The following is a 20774-nucleotide window of genomic DNA, read 5'->3' on the forward strand; positions in this document are numbered from 1 at the left end:
AGTGGATGCTTTTAAATTTATCCCCTGAAGAATGTTCGCCTGAACTGGGCAGTTAAGAACAGAAACATGTTGGGATGCTTGTTGTTTTAGTGACACATTGAGATTTTTTTGTGTGTTATGTGATATCTTCTGTGTCGTGTAAATAAGTTATCTGATGTTTTATATTTGTTTTTTAATGTTTAGTACACTGTGTTAGGTGAGGGTAGTGTTTTTTGTTTAAATTCAGTTTGAATTATTTGAATAATAAACTTGTCATACATTTGTGTAAATTAGTTATAGCAGACGGTCCATTTTTTCAGGACTAGTGATGCTGGAAACCTTATAGAGTTCCTGTGTGAGGGGGTTGGAGGCAAGTAAACAACACGTATCATCTTGCTCTTTATTGTATTACATATATCTATATCCCCGTTGGTGGAGTAGGATGTCTTCATGTTAATAGGGATTCTTTATACCTATTTAAACATATTATATATAGAGGCTCCTGGTGGTCTCGTAGGTTGTTAATATAAAGGTATTGCACTACACTGTGACAATCCAGTATTGTATCCAGAACCACATTATGGCGACAGCCGCAGACAAGTGTTTGGCGTACAGTGAGGATCATATTAAGAAATTACTAGACTCACTTTCTGTGCTAGCAGGGACAGGTGAAAATGAGCTTAATGTAAATAACAATGACCAATGGGATGAATCTATCCAATTGAGGAAACGCCTGATACGTACTCAGTTGCATGGAGCTATCATGCTTGAATATTTAAAGAACCAGGCTCTCCCTCAAGGCCTCATAGTAAGAAATGAGCCACGTCTATTTTTAGACAACAAGGAGTTTAAATTAAAATGGAGCTATATATCCAATAAGTGTGGGAGAGATTGGTTAGTTTTAATTATTGATACAGCAACAGAGGCTTCCAAACAAATTGAAATAGATATCACCAAGCTTGAAGAAGAAATCAAAAAAGAGTTTGATTTAAACACTTTTAAAACAAAACTTGAACAACATTTAAAGGGACTAATTGATTTAAAAAATGACACTACCTTAGAAAGGGTAAAAAGATTAAAGAAAGATCTTACCAATTTTTCTCACGAGAAATCTTTTCCCTATGTAACTGAGGGCTACAAATTTGGTAATACATTTCAAACTTCGAGAAACAACAGACGGGTACATTTTCGAGATACTTCCTATAGTTCTAGTGAAGAAAGTACGACAGGAGATAATGACCCTGGAGCTCAGGCCAGTATGAGTAGAGGAAGAGGAAGAGGTCCTAGAGGGGGCAATAGACAAAGACAAAGGATGCCTTTTTTAGGACAAGGCCCGAATCGGGGGGACTGGGACAACCAGGTCAGGACAAGGAGTCGAACAAGGAATCAGTGGTGATAAATTTGTCCTCCTATGTCCTTTCCTCGGAAGAGGAAAACATCCTGAACAAGGGTCTCAGTTTTGTCATTACTAAATCTCATGATCCTTTTGAATTTAGAACAGAGTTTTTTGCATTTATGCGCAAGGTACGGTTGAATGAATACTTCAGTGAACATGAAGGATACACCAGTAATAATCTCAGTGGGTTGCGCAATACATCTACGTTTTGTTCTCCCAGTTACTCTCATACTGCCGAATCTACGGTTTTTGAAAGACAGGTGCTGGCAGAGGTTCTTAAATTGGAGTCTGGCGAAAAGTCTCGCAACTCCAACTTTAGTAGGTTACAAAGAGCATCGGCACTAAAGTTAGCAAAAAACAATAACCTGATTATTAGACAAGCAGATAAGGGAGGAGCGATTGTGTTGATTAACCGTAGTGATTATGTAAGAGAATATGAAAGACTGCTATCTGATGATGTGAGTTACTTGAGACTGGCTAATGACCCCTCTGCCAAACTCAAAAAATTTATTATAGAAAAGGTGACTGCAGCTTTTGATGCCGAAATGATTAGTAAGCAAGAATTCGAATTCCTGATTAGGGATCAAGGAAGAGTACCTGTTTTTTACATCTTGCCCAAAGTACACAAGAGACTTGTTGACCCCCCTGGTAGACCCATAGTGTCTGGTGTGAATTTGATTTTGGAACCTTTGTCCAAATTTGCAGACTTCTATTTGAGACCGTCTGTTTTGAAAATGAAAAGCTATTTGCGAGACACCACTGACGCTATTAATAAATTGGAAAACATTGAGTTTATTCCGGGCCAGTCCTTACTGATAGCTTTGGACATTCAATCTTTGTACACTGTGATACCCCAAAGAGCCATACTTGAGGTGGTTGAAGAAGTGTTGATGAATAGAGAGGATGGCCATCCTGTGAGTAATGCTTTCATTCTGTGGTGCACAGAGTTTGCCTGACAAAAAATTTTTTCCAATTCCAGGGTTCTTTCTTTCAACAGATTGAGGGGACAGCCATGGGTGCTGCCATGGCCCCGAATTTAGCCAATCTTTATGTCGAGTATTTTGAAAAGGCAGTAATATACCCAGCCACCAACCCTTTCAGCAATCATTTGAGGAAGTGGCTGAGGTATATAGATGATATACTGATCATATGGGATGGCTCAAGAGAAGAGGCAGATTGTTTTGTGACATCGCTTAACCAACAAAATCGGTTTCTGAAATTCACTGGGTCTATATGTGATTGTGAGACTCATTTTCTAGACATCACCATTTTCCATCACAATGGTTCTTTAAAAGTGAAGCCCTATAATAAGACTACTGATGAGAACTCTTTATTGCACTTCAATAGCCACCATGCTAAACATTTAAAGAACAATTTGCCATTTGGACAACTTTTGAGGCTGAAGCGCAATAGTAGTCTTAAAGATGATTTTGCTCGAAGTGCGGATGTATTGACCAACAAGTTGTTGGCCAAAGGCTATCCGCCTAGAGTTATAAGAAATGCTTCAAAAAGAGCTTACAATAACAATCGTGAGGCACTTTTGGAGAAAAGTAGTAGGCCAATTAAAAAGATTGGCACTGTATTTGTTAATACTTTCTCAAATTTGTCCTATAAAATCAAAAACATTGTGATGAAAACTTGGAAGAAAATATATCGTGGTAAAGAAGTGTTGCCTCCCCTAGTGGCTTTCAGAAAAAGCCAGAATTTACAAAATATTCTGATCAGAAATGATGTGACAGAAATGCAGATACCACAAGTTAGGCAAACTAGACTGTGGGGTTTGCCTGAAGTAAAAGGACATTTTCCATGTGGGAATTGCAGCATGTGTGGACAAACAAAAGAAACTAGATTATTGCAAATTCTACCTGATGTTAAGTGGGTCTTCACTGAAATGATGAATTGTAACACAGCTAATGTTGTATATCTGATCACCTGTCCATGTGGCCTACATTATGTGGGAAAAACAAATAGGCAATGTAAAGTTCGAATGGTGGAACATCGCAGCTGTATCAAGAATGAAGTGATAACTGCCCCTCTTGTGAAACATTTTATTGAAAAGAAACATGGTTTCAATGACTTCACATGGCTGATTTTGAAAAAGGTGCATGGAAATACCAAAATTGAAACAGATCGAAAATTATTGAATATAGAGCAAAAAATAATTTTCAAATTACAAAGCAATGTGCTAGGGCTCAATGAAAGCATTGATTGGCATTTGGTTAGCCAAATATAATTTTGGACATTGTGTGATGCATATATCATGTGGGCACCCCATGTTTGGCGAACAATTTGGTTTTTAGTTCAATTGATGAAGTTAGTGCAATTTACATCCTTTTGATGCGCTGAGTGTCCACTAAACTCCTCCACACCAGTTGATCCTGGGTCTGTTCCAATATGGCCCCCTTGGTTGTTGTACTCCTGAGTAACTTCGAGAAGTAGAGTCCTTTCTTTGTGTTGCCACACAACCATAGATGCTTTAACAGAGTCCTTTCTTTGTGTTGCTGCGCAACCATAGACGCTTTGAGATTGTGCAGCAGCCATGACTCCTCTGAATCGAGTGCTGGCCGAGTATGTGTGAATGCTGCAAGTGGAGTGAATAAACCCCTCCGTGTGTATAGGTGAGCACGCTACCAGCATTTCGCCTTTGAATGTGACTCTGTGCATGATATTGTCTCCATGTCGGGACACCTTTTGCATTTTTTGGTGGTTTGGGGACTTTATTTTACACTTATTTTACACATGTTGTGTGGCTATCCATTTTCCGCGTTTCTTTTACGTTGTGGAGGTTGGACAGCATGGACGCTGAGTAGTTATCTTTACACATTAGATAATGCATGGTCTCCTCACGTGTGTGAAATATAAGCACCCCCTTCTGTTTGCCCCCTAGTGCACGTTGACGGCATGTTGTTAGCTGAGGTTTTGGTAATGCCAGAAAAATGGTGTTTACTGTTATGTTCCCATTGCTTTCCAGATTGACTCTGTACTTTATTGCTTGATGGTATGGATGTTTCCATTTCAACTTGTTCATTACTGAATCGTGAACTGCAGTCTTGATCCCTACATTTGTGGAGGTAATTCACTTTGTTATTTGGAGCCGCCTTGATTTTATGTGCAGTGGTATTGAAGCCAGTGTGATTTCTGGATATAACAGAGCATGTGGTCTCTGTGTATTGGTTTTGTCTTACTTAGGTGTGGCGATACTCTAGCGGACTGTGACGCTTTGTTGAAGTATTGATTTCTCATTTGGAGGGAAACCAGCAAATTTGTCATCCTGTGACGTGCTTTGAAGTTTCACCATTTAAAGGTAAATCTGCGGGTGCCCTTTGGGACCCTTGTGAGTGTGGCATAATCCCTGTGTCATGCCTCCTTTTACATTTTGTAGTACTTCCTTCCCTCTTTGGAACTCATTAGGTTTCTCCTTTCCTTTATTTTTACAGGCTTGGAGGTTGTTTTCCTTTTACCCTCTTGGGTGCTTGAATCTACCCTTTCAACACGGTGTGGAAGAGATTAGTGGATGCTTTTAAATTTATCCCTTGAAGAATGTTCGCCTGAACTGGGCAGTTAAGAACAGAAACATGTTGGGATGCTTGTTGTTTTAGTGACACATTGAGATTTTTTTTTGTGTTATGTGATATCTTCTGTGTCGTGTAAATAAGTTATCTGATGTTTTATATTTGTTTTATATTTGTTTTTTAATGTTTAGTACACTGTGTTAGGTGAGGGTAGTGTTTTTTGTTTAAATTCAGTTTGAATTATTTGAATAATAAACTTGTCATACATTTGTGTAAATTAGTTATAGCAGACGGTCCATTTTTTCAGGACTAGTGATGCTGGAAAACCTTATAGAGTTCCTGTGTGAGGGGGTTGGAGGCAAGTAAACAACACGTATCATCTTGCTCTTTATTGTATTACATATATCTATATCCCCGTTGGTGGAGTAGGATGTCTTCATGTTAATAGGGATTCTTTATACCTATTTAAACATATTATATATAGAGGCTCCTGGTGGTCTCGTAGGTTGTTAATATAAAGGTATTGCACTACACTGTGACAATCCAGTATTGTATCCAGAACCACATTATGGCGACAGCCGCAGACAAGTGTTTGGCGTACAGTGAGGATCATATTAAGAAATTACTAGACTCACTTTCTGTGCTAGCAGGGACAGGTGAAAATGAGCTTAATGTAAATAACAATGACCAATGGGATGAATCTATCCAATTGAGGAAACGCCTGATACGTACTCAGTTGCATAGCTATCATGCTTGAATATTTAAAGAACCAGGCTCTCCCTCAAGGCCTCATAGTAAGAAATGAGCCACGTCTATTTTTAGACAACAAGGAGTTTAAATTAAAATGGAGCTATATATCCAATAAGTGTGGGAGAGATTGGTTAGTTTTAATTATTGATACAGCAACAGAGGTTTCCAAACAAATTGAAATAGATATCACCAAGCTTGAAGAAGAAATCAAAAAAGAGTTTGATTTAAACACTTTTAAAACACAACTTGAACAACATTTAAAGGGACTAATTCATTTAAAAAATGACACTACCTTAGAAAGGGTAAAAAGATTAAAGAAAGATCTTACCAATTTCTCTCACGAGAAATCTTTTCCCTATGTAACTGAGGGCTACAAATTTGGTAATACATTTCAAACTTCGAGAAACAACAGACGGGTACATTTTCGAGATACTTCCTATAGTTCTAGTGAAGAAAGTACGACAGGAGATAATGACCCTGGAGCTCAGGCCAGTATGAGTAGAGGAAGAGGAAGAGGTCCTAGAGGGGGCAATAGACAAAGACAAAGGATGCCTTTTTTAGGACAAGGCCCGAATCGGGGGGACTGGGACAACCAGGTCAGGACAAGGAGTCGAACAAGGAATCAGTGGTGATAAATTTGTCCTCCTATGTCCTTTCCTCGGAAGAGGAAAACATCCTGAATAAGGGTCTCAGTTTTGTCATTACTAAATCTCATGATCCTTTTGAATTTAGAACAGAGTTTTTTGCATTTATGCGCAAGGTACGGTTGAATGAATACTTCAGTGAACATGAAGGATACACCAGTAATAATCTCAGTGTGTTGCGCAATACATCTACGTTTTGTGCTCCCAGTTACTCTCATACTGCCGAATCTACGGTTTTTGAAAGACAGGTGCTGGCAGAGGTTCTTAAGTTGGAGTCTGGTGAAAAGTCACGCAACTCCAACTTTAGTAGGTTACAAAGAGTATCGGCACTAAAGTTAGCAAAAAACAAGAACCTGATTATTAGACAAGCAGATAAGGGAGGAGCGATTGTGTTGATGAACCGTAGTGATTATGTAAGAGAATGTGAAAGACTGCTATCTGATGATGTGAGTTACTTGAGACTGGCTAATGACCCCTCTGCCAAACTCAAAAAAATTATTAAAGAAAAGGTGACTGCAGCTTTTGATGCCGAAATGATTAGTAAGCAAGAATTCGAATTCCTGATTAGGGATCAAGGAAGAGTACCTGTTTTTTACATCTTGCCCAAAGTACACAAGAGACTTGTTGACCCCCCTGGTAGACCCATAGTGTCTGGTGTGAATTCGATTTTGGAACCTTTGTCCAAATTTGCAGACTTCTATTTGAGACCGTCTGTTTTGAAAATGAAAAGCTATTTGCGAGACACCACTGACGCTATTAATAAATTGGAAAACATTGAGTTTATTCCGGGCCAGTCCTTACTGATAGCTTTGGACATTCAATCTTTGTACACTGTGATACCCCAAAGAGCCACACTTGAGGTGGTTGAAGAAGCGTTGATGAATAGAGAGGATGGCCATCCTGTGAGTAATGCTTTTTATTCTGTGGTGCACAGAGTTTGCCCTGACAAAACATTTTTTCCAATTCCAGGGTTCTTTCTTTCAACAGATTGAGGGTACAGCCATGGGTGCTGCCATGGCCCCGAATTTAGCCAATCTTTATGTCGAGTATTTTGAAAAGGCAGTAATATACCCAGCCACCAACCCTTTCAGCAACCATTTGAGGAAGTGGCTGAGGTATATAGATGATATACTGATCATATGGGATGGCTCAAGAGAAGAGGCAGATTGTTTTGTGACATGGCTTAACCAACAAAATCGGTTTCTGAAATTCACTGGGTCTATATGTGATTGTGAGACTCATTTTCTAGACATCACCATTTTCCATCACAATGGTTCTTTAAAAGTGAAGCCCTATAATAAGACTACTGATAAGAACTCTTTATTGCACTTCAATAGCCACCATGCTAAACATTTAAAGAACAATTTGCCATTTGGACAATTTTTGAGGCTGAAGCGCAATAGTAGTCTTAAAGATGATTTTGCTCGAAGTGCAGATGTATTGACCAACAAGTTGTTGGCCAAAGGCTATCCGCCTAGAGTTATAAGAAATTCTTCAAAAAGAGCTTACAATAACAATCGTGAGGCACTTTTGGAGAAAAGTAGTAGGCCAATTAAAAAGATTGGCACTGTATTTGTTAATACTTTCTCAAATTTGTCCTATAAAATCAAAAACATTGTGATGAAAACTTGGAAGAAAATATATCGTGGTAAAGAAGTGTTGCCTCCCCTAGTGGCTTTCAGAAAAAGCCAGAATTTACGAAATATTCTGATCAGAAATGATGTGACAGAAATGCAGATACCACAAGTTAGGCAAACTAGACTGTGGGGTTTGCCTGAAGTAAAAGGACATTTTCCATGTGGGAATTGCAGCATGTGTGGACAAACAAAAGAAACTAGATTATTGCAAATTCTACCTGATGTTAAGTGGGTCTTCACTGAAATGACGAATTGTAACACAGCTAATGTTGTATATCTGATCACCTGTCCATGTGGCCTACATTATGTGGGAAAAACAAATAGGCAATGTAAAGTTCGAATGGTGGAACATCGCAGCTGTATCAAGAATCAAGTGATAACTGCCCCTCTTGTGAAACATTTTATTGAAAAGAAACATGGTTTCAATGACTTCAAATGGCTGATTTTGAAAAAGGTGCATGGAAATACCAAAATTGAAACAGATCGAAAATTATTGAATATAGAGCAAAAAATAATTTTCAAATTACAAAGCAATGTGCTAGGGCTCAATGAAAGCATTGATTGGCATTTGGTTAGCCAAATATAATTTTGGACATTGTGTGATGCATATATCATGTGGGCACCCCATTTTTGGCGAACAATTTGGTTTTTAGTTCAATTGATGAAGTTAGTGCAATTTACATCCTTTTGATGCGCTGAGTGTCCACTAAACTCCTCCACACCAGTTGATCCTGGGTCTGTTCCAATATGGCCCCCTTGGTTGTTGTACTCCTGAGTAACTACGAGAAGTAGAGTCCTTTCTTTGTGTTGCCACACAACCATATACGCTTTAACAGAGTCCTTTCTTTGTGTTGCTGCGCAACCATAGACGCTTTGAGATTGTGCAGCAGCCATGACTCCTCTGAATCGAGTGCTGGCCGAGTATGTGTGAATGCTGCAAGTGGAGTGAATAAACCCCTCCGTGTGTATAGGTGAGCACGCTACCAGCATTTTGCCTTTGAATGTGACTCTGTGCATGATATTGTCTCCATGTCGGGACACCTTTTGCATTTTTTGGTGGTTTGGGGACTTTATTTTACACTTATTTTACACATGTTGTGTGGCTATCCATTTTCCGCGTTTCTTTTACGTTGTGGAGGTTGGACAGCATGGACGCTGAGTAGTTATCTTTACACATTAGATAATGCATGGTCTCCTCACGTGTGTGAAATATAAGCACCCCCTTCTGTTTGCCCCCTAGTGCACGTTGACGGCATGTTGTTAGCTGAGGTTTTGGTAATGCCAGAAAAATGGTGTTTACTGTTATGTTCCCATTGCTTTCCAGATTGACTCTGTACTTTATTGTTTGATGGTATGGATGTTTCCATTTCAACTTGTTCATTACTGAATCGTGAACTGCAGTCTTGATCCCTACATTTGTGGAGGTAATTCACTTTGTTATTTGGAGCCGCCTTGATTTTATGTGCAGTGGTATTGAAGCCAGTGTGATTTCTGGATAAAACAGAGCATGTGGTCTCTGTGTATTGGTTTTGTCTTACTTAGGTGTGGCGATACTCTAGCGGACTGTGACGCTTTGTTGAAGTATTGATTTCTCATTTGGAGGGAAACCAGCAAATTTGTCATCCTGTGACGTGCTTTGAAGTTTCACCATTTAAAGGTAAATCTGCGGGTGCCCTTTGGGACCCTTGTGAGTGTGGCATAATCCCTGTGCCATGCCTCCTTTTACATATTGTAGTACTTCCTTCTCTCTTTGGAACTCATTAGGTTTCTCCTTTCCTTTATTTTTACAGGCTTGGAGGTTGTTTTCCTTTTACCCTCTTGGGTGCCTGAATCTACCCTTTCAAGATTAGTGGATGCTTTTAAATTTATCCCCTGAAGAATGTTCGCCTGAACTGGGCAGTTAAGAACAGAAACATGTTGGGATGCTTGTTGTTTTAGTGACATATTGAGATTTTTTTGTGTGTTATGTGATATCTTCTGTGTCGTGTAAATAAGTTATCTGATGTTTTATATTTGTTTTATATTTGTTTTTTAATGTTTAGTACACTGTGTTCGGTGAGGGTAGTGTTTTTTGTTTAAATTCAGTTTGAATTATTTGAATAATAAACTTGTCATACATTTGTGTAAATTAGTTATAGCAGATGGTCCATTTTTTCAGGACTAGTGATGCTGGAAAACCTTATAGAGTTCCTGTGTGAGGGGGTTGGAGGCAAGTAAACAACACGTATCATCTTGCTCTTTATTGTATTACATATATCTATATCCCCGTTGGTGGAGTAGGATGTCTTCATGTTAATAGGGATTCTTTATACCTATTTAAACATATTATATATAGAGGCTCCTGGTGGTCTCGTAGGTTGTTAATATAAAGGTATTGCACTACACTGTGACAATCCAGTATTGTATCCAGAACCACATTATGGCGACAGCCGCAGACAAGTGTTTGGCGTACAGTGAGGATCATATTAAGAAATTACTAGACTCACTTTCTGTGCTAGCAGGGACAGGTGAAAATGAGCTTAATGTAAATAACAATGACCAATGGGATGAATCTGTCCAATTGAGGAAACGCCTGATACGTACTCAGTTGCATGGAGCTATCATGCTTGAATATTTAAAGAACCAGGCTCTCCCTCAAGGCCTCATAGTAAGAAATGAGCCACGCCTATTTTTAGACAACAAGGAGTTTAAATTAAAATGGAGCTATATATCCAATAAGTGTGGGAGAGATTGGTTAGTTTTAATTATTGATACAGCAACAGAGGTTTCCAAACAAATTGAAATAGATATCACCAAGCTTGAAGAAGGAATCAAAAAAGAGTTTGATTTAAACACTTTTAAAACAAAACTTGAACAACATTTAAAGGGACTAATTGATTTAAAAAATGACACTACCTTAGAAAGGGTAAAAAGATTAAAGAAAGATCTTACCAATTTCTCTCACGAGAAATCTTTTCCCTATGTAACTGAGAGCTACAAATTTGGTAATACATTTCAAACTTTGAGAAACAACAGACGGGTACATTTTCGAGATACTTCCTATAGTTCTAGTGAAGAAAGTACGACAGGAGATAATGACCCTGGAGCTCAGGCCAGTATGAGTAGAGGAAGAGGAAGAGGTCCTAGAGGGGGCAATAGACAAAGACAAAGGATGCCTTTTTTAGGACAAGGCCCGAATCGGGGTGACTGGGACAACCAGGTCAGGACAAGGAGTCGAACAAGGAATCAGTGGTGATAAATTTGTCCTCCTATGTCCTTTCCTCGGAAGAGGAAAACATCCTAAATAAGGGTCTCAGTTTTGTCATTACTAAACCTCATGATCCTTTTGAATTTAGAACAGAGTGTTTTGCATTTATGCGCAAGGTACGGTTGAATGAATACTTCAGTGAACATGAAGGATACACCAGTAATAATCTCAGTGGGTTGCGCAATACATCTACGTTTTGTGCTCCCAGTTACTCTCATACTGCCGAATCTACGGTTTTTGAAAGACAGGTTCTGGCAGAGGTTCTTAAGTTGGAGTCTGGCGAAAAGTCTCGCAACTCCAACTTTAGTAGGTTACAAAGAGCATCGGCACTAAAGTTAGCAAAAAACAAGAACCTGATTATTAGACAAGCAGATAAGGGAGGAGCGATTGTGTTGATGAACCGTAGTGATTATGTAAGAGAATGTGAAAGACTGCTATCTGATGATGTGAGTTACTTGAGACTGGCTAATGACCCCTCTGCCAAACTCAAAAAAAATATTAAAGAAAAGGTGACTGCAGCTTTTGATGCCGAAATGATTAGTAAGCAAGAATTTGAATTCCTGATTAGGGATCAAGGAAGAGTACCTGTTTTTTACATCTTGCCCAAAGTACACAAGAGACTTGTTGACCCCCCTGGTAGACCCATAGTGTCTGGTGTGAATTCGATTTTGGAACCTTTGTCCAAATTTGCAGACTTCTATTTGAGACCGTCTGTTTTGAAAATGAAAAGCTATTTGCGAGACACCACTGACGCTATTAATAAATTGGAAAACATTGAGTTTATTTCGGGCCAGTCCTTACTGATAGCTTTGGACATTCAATCTTTGTACACTGTGATACCCCAAAGAGCCACACTTGAGGTGGTTGAAGAAGTGTTGATGAATAGAGAGGATGGCCATCCTGTGAGTAATGCTTTCATTCTGTGGTGCACAGAGTTTGCCCTGACAAAAAATGTTTTCCATTTCCAGGGTTCTTTCTTTCAACAGATTGAGGGTACAGCCATGGGTGCTGCCATGGCCCCGAATTTAGCCAATCTTTATGTCGAGTATTTTGAAAAGGCAGTAATATACCCAGCCACCAACCCTTTCAGCAATCATTTGAGGAAGTGGCTGAGGTATATAGATGATATACAGATCATATGGAATGGCTCAAGAGAAGAGGCAGATTGTTTTGTGACATCGCTTAACCAACAAAATCGGTTTCTGAAATTCACTGGGTCTATATGTGATTGTGAGACTCATTTTCTAGACATCACCATTTTCCATCACAATGGTTCTTTAAAAGTGAAGCCCTATAATAAGACTACTGATAAGAACTCTTTATTGCACTTCAATAGCCACCATGCTAAACATTTAAAGAACAATTTGCCATTTGGACAATTTTTGAGGCTGAAGCGCAATAGTAGTCTTAAAGATGATTTTGCTCGAAGTGCGGATGTATTGACCAACAAGTTGTTGGCCAAAGGCTATCCGCCTAGAGTTATAAGAAATGCTTCAAAAAGAGCTTACAATAACAATCGTGAGGCACTTTTGGAGAAAAGTAGTAGGCCAATTAAAAAGATTGGCACTGTATTTGTTAATACTTTCTCAAATTTGTCCTATAAAATCAAAAACATTGTGATGAAAACTTGGAAGAAAATATATCGTGGTAAAGAAGTGTTGCCTCCCCTAGTGGCTTTCAGAAAAAGCCAGAATTTACGAAATATTCTGATCAGAAATGATGTGACAGAAATGCAGATACCACAAGTTAGGCAAACTAGACTGTGGGGTTTGCCTGAAGTAAAAGGACATTTTCCAAGTGGGAATTGCAGCATGTGTGGACAAACAAAAGAAACTAGATTATTGCAAATTCTACCTGATGTTAAGTGGGTCTTCACTGAAATGACGAATTGTAACACAGCTAATGCTGTATATCTGATCACCTGTCCATGTGGCCTACATTATGTGGGAAAAACAAATAGGCAATGTAAAGTTCGAATGGTGGAACATCGCAGCTGTATCAAGAATCAAGTGATAACTGCCCCTCTTGTGAAACATTTTATTGAAAAGAAACATGGTTTCAATGACTTCACATGGCTGATTTTGAAAAAAGGTGCATGGAAATACCAAAATTGAAACAGATCGAAAATTATTGAATATAGAGCAAAAAATAATTTTCAAATTACAAAGCAATGTGCTAGGGCTCAATGAAAGCATTGATTGGCATTTGGTTAGCCAAATATAATTTTGGACATTGTGTGATGCATATATCATTTGGGCACCCCATTTTTGGCGAACAATTTGGTTTTTAGTTCAATTGATGAAGTTAGTGCAATTTACATCCTTTTGATGCGCTGAGTGTCCACTAAACTCCTCCACACCAGTTGATCCTGGGTCTGTTCCAATATGGCCCCCTTGGTTGTTGTACTCCTGAGTAACTTCGAGAAGTAGAGTCCTTTCTTTGTGTTGCCACACAACCATAGACGCTTTAACAGAGTCCTTTCTTTGTGTTGCTGCGCAACCATAGACGCTTTGAGATTGTGCAGCAGCCATGACTCCTCTGAATCGAGTGCTGGCTGAGTATGTGTGAATGCTGCAAGTGGAGTGAATAAACCCCTCCGTGTGTATAGGTGAGCACGCTACCAGCATTTCGCCTTTGAATGTGACTCTGTGCATGATATTGTCTCCATGTCGGGACACCTTTTGCATTTTTTGGTGGTTTGGGGACTTTATTTTACACTTATTTTACACATGTTGTGTGGCTATCCATTTTCCGCGTTTCTTTTACGTTGTGGAGGTTGGACAGCATGGACGCTGAGTAGTTATCTTTACACATTAGATAATGCATGGTCTCCTCACGTGTGTGAAATATAAGCACCCCCTTCTGTTTGCCCCCTAGTGCACGTTGACGGCATGTTGTTAGCTGAGGTTTTGGTAATGCCAGAAAAATGGTGTTTACTGTTATATTCCCATTGCTTTCCAGATTGACTCTGTACTTTATTGCTTGATGGTATGGATGTTTCCATTTCAACTTGTTCATTACTGAATCGTGAACTGCAGTCTTGATCCCTACATTTGTGGAGGTAATTCACTTTGTTATTTGGAGCCGCCTTGATTTTATGTGCAGTGGTATTGAAGCCAGTGTGATTTCTGGATATAACAGAGCATGTGGTCTCTGTGTATTGGTTTTGTCTTACTTAGGTGTGGCGATACTCTAGCGGACTGTGACGCTTTGTTGAAGTATTGATTTCTCATTTGGAGGGAAACCAGCAAATTTGTCATCCTGTGACGTGCTTTGAAGTTTCACCATTTAAAGGTAAATCTGCGGGTGCCCTTTGGGACCCTTGTGAGTGTGGCATAATCCCTGTGCCATGCCTCCTTTTACATTTTGTAGTACTTCCTTCCCTCTTTGGAACTCATTAGGTTTCTCCTTTCCTTTATTTTTACAGGCTTGGAGGTTGTTTTCCTTTTACCCTCTTGGGTGCCTGAATCTACCCTTTCAACACGGTGTGGAAGATATTAGTGGATGCTTTTAAATTTATCCCCTGAAGAATGTTCACCTTAACTGGGCAGTTAAGAACAGAAACATGTTGGGATGCTTGTTGTTTTAGTGACACATTGAGATTTTTTTGTGTGTTATGTGATATCTTCTGTGTCGTGTAAATAAGTTATCTGATGTTTTATATTTGTTTTATATTTGTTTTTTAATGTTTAGTACACTGTGTTAGGTGAGGGTAGTGTTTTTTGTTTAAATTCAGTTTGAATTATTTGAATAATAAACTTGTCATACATTTGTGTAAATTAGTTATAGCAGACGGTCCATTTTTTCAGGACTAGTGATGCTGGAAAACCTTATAGAGTTCCTGTGTGAGGGGGTTGGAGGCAAGTAAACAACACGTATCATCTTGCTCTTTATTGTATTACATATATCTATATCCCCGTTGGTGGAGTAGGATGTCTTCATGTTAATAGGGATTCTTTATACCTATTTAAACATATTATATATAGAGGCTCCTGGTGGTCTCGTAGGTTGTTAATATAAAGGTATTGCACTACACTGTGACAATCCAGTATTGTATCCAGAACCACATCATGGCGACAGCCGCAGACAAGTGTTTGGCGTACAGTGAGGATCATATTAAGAAATTACTAGACTCACTTTCTGTGCTAGCAGGGACAGGTGAAAATGAGCTTAATGTAAATAACAATGACCAATGGGATGAATCTATCCAATTGAGGAAACGCCTGATACGTACTCAGTTGCATAGCTATCATGCTTGAATATTTAAAGAACCAGGCTCTCCCTCAAGGCCTCATAGTAAGAAATGAGCCACGTCTATTTTTAGACAACAAGGAGTTTAAATTAAAATGGAGCTATATATCCAATAAGTGTGGGAGAGATTGGTTAGTTTTAATTATTGATACAGCAACAGAGGTTTCCAAACAAATTGAAATAGATATAACCAAGCTTGAAGAAGAAATCAAAAAAGAGTTTGATTTAAACACTTTTAAAACAAAACTTGAACAACATTTAAAGGGACTAATTGATTTAAAAAATGACACTACCTTAGAAAGGGTAAAAAGATTAAAGAAAGATCTTACCAATTTCTCTCACGAGAAATCTTTTCCCTATGTAACTGAGGGCTACAAATTTGGTAATACATTTCAAACTTCGAGAAACAACAGACGGGTACATTTTCGAGATACTTCCTATAGTTCTAGTGAAGAAAGTACGACAGGAGATAATGACCCTGGAGCTCAGGCCAGTATGAGCAGAGGAAGATCAAGAGGTCCTAGAGGGGGCAATAGACCAAGACAAAGGATGCCTTTTTTAGGACAAGGCCCGAATCGGGGGGACTGGGACAACCAGGTCAGGACAAGGAGTCGAACAAGGCATCAGTGGTGATACATTTGTCCTCCTATGTCCTTTCCTCGGAAGAGGAAAACATCCTGAATAAGGGTCTCAGTTTTGTCATTACTAAATCTCATGATCCTTTTGAATTTAGAACAGAGTTTTTTGCATTTATGCGCAAGGTACGGTTGAATGAATACTTCAGTGAACATGAAGGATACACCAGTAATAATCTCAGTGGGTTGCGCAATACATCTACGTTTTGTGCTCCCAGTTACTCTCATACTGCCGAATCTACGGTATTTGAAAGACAGGTGCTGGCAGAGGTTCTTAAGTTGGAGTCTGGCGAAAAGTCTCGCAACTCCAACTTTAGTAGGTTACAAAGAGCATCGGCACTAAAGTTAGCAAAAAACAAGAACCTGATTATTAGACAAGCAGATAAGAGAGGAGCGATTGTGTTGGTGAACCGTAGTGATTATGTAAGAGAATGTGAAAGACTGCTATCTGATGATGTGAGTTACTTGAGACTGGCTAATGACCCCTCTGCCAAACTCAAAAAAATTATTAAAGAAAAGGTGACTGCAGCTTTTGATGCCGAAATGATTAGTAAGCAAGAATTCGAATTCCTGATTAGGGATCAAGGAAGAGTACCTGTTTTTTACATCTTGCCCAAAGTACACAAGAGACTTGTTGACCCCCCTGGTAGACCCATAGTGTCTGGTGTGAATTCGATTTTGGAACCTTTGTCCAAATTTGCAGACTTCTATTTGAGACCGTCTGTTTTGAAAATGAAAAGCTATTTGCGAGACACCACTGACGCTATTAATAAATTGGAAAACATTGAGTTTATTCCGGGCCAGTCCTTACTGATAGCTTTGGACATTCAATCTTTGTACACTGTGATACCCCAAAGAGCCACACTTGAGGTGGTTGAAGAAGTGTTGATGAATAGAGAGGATGGCCATCCTGTGAGTAATGCTTTCATTCTGTGGTGCACAGAGTTTGCCCTGACAAAAAATGTTTTCCAATTCCAGGGTTCTTTCTTTCAACAGATTGAGGGTACAGCCATGGGTGCTGCCATGGCCCCGAATATAGCCAATCTTTATGTCGAGTATTTTGAAAAGGCAGTAATATACCCAGCCACCAACCCTTTCAGCAATCATTTGAGGAAGTGGCTGAGGTATATAGATGATATACTGATCATATGGGATGGCTCAAGAGAAGAGGCAGATTGTTTTGTGACATGGCTTAACCAACAAAATCGGTTTCTCAAATTCACTGTGTCTATATGTGATTGTGAGACTCATTTTCTAGACATCACCATTTTCCATCACAATGGTTCTTTAAAAGTGAAGCCCTATAATAAGACTACTGATAAGAACTCTTTATTGCACTTCAATAGCCACCATGCTAAACATTTAAAGAACAATTTGCCATTTGGACAATTTTTGAGGCTGAAGCGCAATAGTAGTCTTAAAGATGATTTTGCTCGAAGTGCGGATGTATTGACCAACAAGTTGTTGGCCAAAGGCTATCCGCCTAGAGTTATAAGAAATGCTTCAAAAAGAGCTTACAATAACAATCGTGAGGCACTTTTGGAGAAAAGTAGTAGGCCAATTAAAAAGATTGGCACTGTATTTGTTAATACTTTCTCAAATTTGTCCTATAAAATCAAAAACATTGTGATGAAAACTTGGAAGAAAATATATTGTGGTAAAGAAGTGTTGCCTCCCCTAGTGCCTTTCAGAAAAAGCCAGAATTTACGAAATATTCTGATCAGAAATGATGTGACAGAAATGCAGATACCACAAGTTAGGCAAACTAGACTGTGGGGTTTGCCTGAAGTAAAAGGACATTTTCCATGTGGGAATTGCAACAGTGTGGACAAACAAAAGAAACTAGATTATTGCAAATTCTACCTGATGTTAAGTGGGTCTTCACTGAAATGACGAATTGTAACACAGCTAATGTTGTATATCTGATCACCTGTCCATGTGGCCTACATTATGTGGGAAAAACAAATAGGCAATGTAAAGTTCGAATGGTGGAACATCGCAGCTGTATCAAGAATCAAGTGATAACTGCCCCTCTTGTGAAACATTTTATTGAAAAGAAACATGGTTTCAATGACTTCACATGGCTGATTTTGAAAAAGGTGCATGGAAATACCAAAATTGAAACAGATCGAAAATTATTGAATATAGAGCAAAAAATAATTTTCAAATTACAAAGCAATGTGCTAGGGCTCAATGAAAGCATTGATTGGCATTTGGTTAGCCAAATATAATTTTGGACATTGTGTGATGCATATATCATGTGGGCACCCCATTTTTGGCGAACAATTTGGTTTTTAGTTCAATTGATGAAGTTAGTGCAATTTACATCCTTTTGATGCACTGAGTGTCCACTAAACTCCTCCACACCAGTTGATCCTGGGTCTGTTCCAATATGGCCCCCTTGGTTGTTGTACTCCTGAGTAACTTCGAGAAGTAGAGTCCTTTCTTTGTGTTGCCACACAACCATAGACGCTTTAACAGAGTCCTTTCTTTGTGTTGCTGCACAACCATAGATGCTTTGAGATTGTGCAGCAGCCATGACTCCTCTGAATCGAGTGCTGGCCGAGTATGTGTGAATGCTGCAAGTGGAGTGAATAAACCCCTCCGTGTGTATAGGTGAGCACGCTACCAGCATTTCGCCTTTGAATGTGACTCTGTGCATGATATTGTCTCCATGTCGGGACACCTTTTGCATTTTTTGGTGGTTTGGGGACTTTATTTTACACTTATTTTACACATGTTGTGTGGCTATCCATTTTCCGCGTTTCTTTTACGTTGTGGAGGTTGGACAGCATGGACGCTGAGTAGTTATCTTTACACATTAGATAATGCATGGTCTCCTCACGTGTGTGAAATATAAGCACCCCCTTCTGTTTGCCCCCTAGTGCACGTTGACGGCATGTTGTTAGCTGAGGTTTTGGTAATGCCAGAAAAATGGTGTTTACTGTTATGTTCCCATTGCTTTCCAGATTGACTCTGTACTTTATTGTTTGATGGTATGGATGTTTCCATTTCAACTTGTTCATTACTGAATCGTGAACTGCAGTCTTGATCCCTACATTTGTGGAGGTAATTCACTTTGTTATTTGGAGCCGCCTTGATTTTATGTGCAGTGGTATTGAAGCCAGTGTGATTTCTGGATATAACAGAGCATGTGGTCTCTGTGTATTGGTTTTGTCTTACTTAGGTGTGGCGATACTCTAGCGGACTGTGACGCTTTGTTGAAGTATTGATTTCTCATTTGGAGGGAAACCAGCAAATTTGTCATCCTGTGACGTGCTTTGAAGTTTCACCATTTAAAGGTAAATCTGCGGGTGCCCTTTGGGACCCTTGTGAGTGTGGCATAATCCCTGTGCCATGCCTCCTTTTACATTTTGTAGTACTTCCTTCCCTCTTTGGAACTCATTAGGTTTCTCCTTTCCTTTATTTTTACAGGCTTGGAGGTTGTTTTCCTTTTACCGTCTTGGGTGCCTGAATCTACCCTTTCAACACGGTGTGGAAGAGATTAGTGGATGCTTTTAAATGTATCCCCTGAAGAATGTTCGCCTGAACTGGGCAGTTAAGAACAGAAACATGTTGGGATGCTTGTTGTTTTAGTGACACATTGAGATTTTTTTGTGTGTTATGTGATATCTTCTGTGTCGTGTGAATAAGTTATCTGATGTTTTATATCTGTTTTATATTTGTTTTTTAATGTTTAGTACACTGTGTTAGGTGAGGGTAGTGTTTTTTGTTTAAATTCAGTTTGAATTATTTGAATAATAAACTTGTCATACATTTGTGTAAATTAGTTATAGCAGACGGTCCATTTTTTCAGGACTAGTGATGCTGGAAAACCTTATAGAGTTCCTGTGTGAGGGGGTTGGAGGCAAGTAAACAACACGTATCATCTTGCTCTTTATTGTATTACATATATCTATATCCCCGTTGGTGGAGTAGGATGTCTTCATGTTAATAGGGATTCTTTATACCTATTTAAACATATTATATATAAAGGCTCCTGGTGGTCTCGTAGGTTGTTAATATAAAGGTATTGCACTACACTGTGACAATCCAGTATTGTATCCAGAACCACATTATGGCGACAGCCGCAGAGAAGTGTTTGGCGTACAGTGAGGATCATATTAAGAAATTACTAGACTCACTTTCTGTGCTAGCAGGGACAGGTGAAAATGAGCTTAATGTAAATAACAATGACCAATGGGATGACTCTATCCAATTGAGGAAACGCCTGATACGTACTCAGTTGCATGGAGCTATCATGCTTGAATATTTAAAGAACCAGGCTCTCCCTCAAGGCCTCATAGTAAGAAACGAGCCACGTCTATTTTTAGACAACAAGGAGTTTAAATTAAAATGGAGCTATATATCCAATAAGTGTGGGAGAGATTGGTTAGTTTTAATTATTGATACAGCAACAGAGGTTTCCAAACAAATTGAAATAGATATCACCAAGCTTGAAGAAGAAATCAAAAAAGAGTTTGATTTAAACACTTTTAAAACAAAACTTGAACAACATTTAAAGGGACTAATTGATTTAAAAAATGACACTACCTTAGAAAGGGTAAAAAGATTAAAGAAAGATCTTACCAATTTCTCTCACGAGAAATCTTTTCCCTATGTAACTGAGGGCTACAAATTTGGTAATACATTTCAAACTTCGAGAAACAACAGACGAGTACATTTTCGAGATACTTCCTATAGTTCTAGTGAAGAAAGTACG

The 20774-nt window shown here is 38.9% G+C and overlaps 1 long non-coding RNA gene across 1 annotated transcript; it reads left to right on the forward strand.

Moving 5' to 3' along the window:
- The first annotated feature begins 3905 nt into the window (after positions 1 to 3905).
- On the forward strand, positions 3906 to 4678 carry LOC138481761 (uncharacterized). The gene is made up of 3 exons (XR_011274387.1): positions 3906 to 3993; positions 4347 to 4446; positions 4565 to 4678. It is a non-coding gene; the product is annotated as an uncharacterized lncRNA (long non-coding RNA).
- The last annotated feature ends 16096 nt before the right edge of the window (positions 4679 to 20774 follow it).

This window comes from Ambystoma mexicanum, chromosome 5p, assembly GCF_040938575.1.
Source record: "Ambystoma mexicanum isolate Mex_15411 chromosome 5p, UKY_AmexF1_1, whole genome shotgun sequence".
NCBI classification, from domain to species: domain Eukaryota; kingdom Metazoa; phylum Chordata; class Amphibia; order Caudata; family Ambystomatidae; genus Ambystoma; species Ambystoma mexicanum.